Below are 1,563 nucleotides of genomic sequence, written 5' to 3'. Positions count from 1 at the left end.
TCCCCCGAACACGGCATTCAACCGGCAACCGAAACCCCGATTTCCCCCCATGCAACCACGGAAATAGAGCCTAATATCATTTAGTTCGGCAAAATTTCGTCCACAACATTCGTTTTTTTTTTTTTTCTTTTCAGTGTTATTTTTATTTGTAAAAGAAATGTAAGTTATCGCCAGATGCCTCAACAAAACCAAATGTTCCAAGAAAAGAAAAAGGAAAACGTACGCCCTCAACGGGGATCGAACCCGCGCCCCTTTGCGTGGAAGGCGTGAAGGGCTGACGTCTTACCACTACGCTACCCCGGCTTTTTTTTTCTTTTTTTTTTTTGTTAGCTTGGCTTTTATTTGTTTAAAAACATTTTGCTATTTACAACCTAAAAGGTCAGCACTTCTGACACACCTCTCAAAATTGTGCGCACATTTTCAGCGTGACGCTGTTTGTCGCGTTGGTCTGCGTAGCCACACCTTTCCAAAGAGTGCAATACCTTCGGGACCTTATAGCTTTAAAAGGGTCCTGAACCTCTCCCAGTGTTCCGTCTCCTTGAACGAAGTTTCTTTTATGATGGATGACGTGTAGTGAAATCCCTCTAAGAAGTGGCGCCACGCACACTTCCCTCGTTCTCGTACCAAGGTGTGATCAGTACGCGAGTTCCATATCGCATGCAAACCGATCAGGGTCAGGAGCTCGTAACATCTGCTTTGTTGCTTTTCCGGTGTGTCTAGAAACTTCATGCTGTACCAGGTTGGGTATAGATCGATCCGAAGCTCCGCGCGGAGCTGAGCTCAAAATAGTTCTGCATAAGTACAATACATGAATGTATGTTGCAGTGTTTCGGGAACAGGGCAGATGACACAATTGACTCCCCAAGGCAGAAAAAAACCTTTTTGTTCCTCCCAGGTCTTGACCGGCAAAACTTCGGTATGAAAGCGCACAAAAAAATCCTTTATCCCTGGCCGAACTGGGTATAGACTCAGACGCTTGAACACGTTCGACTTTTCGCAGCCAGGAAACATTTGGCGATACATTGGAGGCGGCATTACCAGGTCTAGAGTGTCCCAATAAAGACGTCTGCGTTTGACGCTGTTTAGGTATTCCCACGAAAAACGTTCTTCAAAAAAACGAATCGCATCTCTAATTTCTCTATAGTATCGTAGGATCGAGGTCCTATCTGGAGTGCCAACGGTCTCTTTAGTCCATGGAGCCAGATATGGTCCACCGAGCTCCTTTAACGCCGCCATTAACACCGGGCTGGTTGCTCGGTTTCGAAAGACAAGGAAACGTTGCACTTTCAATTTTATGTCTAGGTTTGCAAGTCCCAGCCCTCCCTTCTGCTTGCTGATAAAGAGATTGTTTCTGCGCATTCTTTCAAACCCAGAGCCCCACACAAACGTTGCACAAAACCGATGCACTTTTTGCACGTCGAGTTGCCTATATGGAACAGCTTGCGCCGAATACCAGACAGTGGAAAAAAATACTGTATTACTAATAACCGCTTTGTTCAGTAGCGGCACGTATCTGCCCTGCCATTCTGGAAGTTTGGTCCTCAGTGTGCTCAGGTGAATGCC

General features: G+C 45.9%; 1 pseudogene; it reads right to left on the bottom strand.

The window, feature by feature from the left end:
• Positions 1-420: 420 nt before the first annotated feature.
• Positions 421-1,147, bottom strand: LOC120838390 (annotated as a pseudogene).
• Positions 1,148-1,563: the final 416 nt, after the last annotated feature.

Source organism: Ixodes scapularis, unplaced genomic scaffold, assembly GCF_016920785.2.
Source record: "Ixodes scapularis isolate PalLabHiFi unplaced genomic scaffold, ASM1692078v2 PGA_scaffold2__306_contigs__length_199485367, whole genome shotgun sequence".
NCBI lineage: Eukaryota > Metazoa > Arthropoda > Arachnida > Ixodida > Ixodidae > Ixodes > Ixodes scapularis.
The sequence above is the reverse complement of the archived record's forward strand: the minus strand, read 5'-3'. Positions and strand labels throughout refer to the sequence as shown.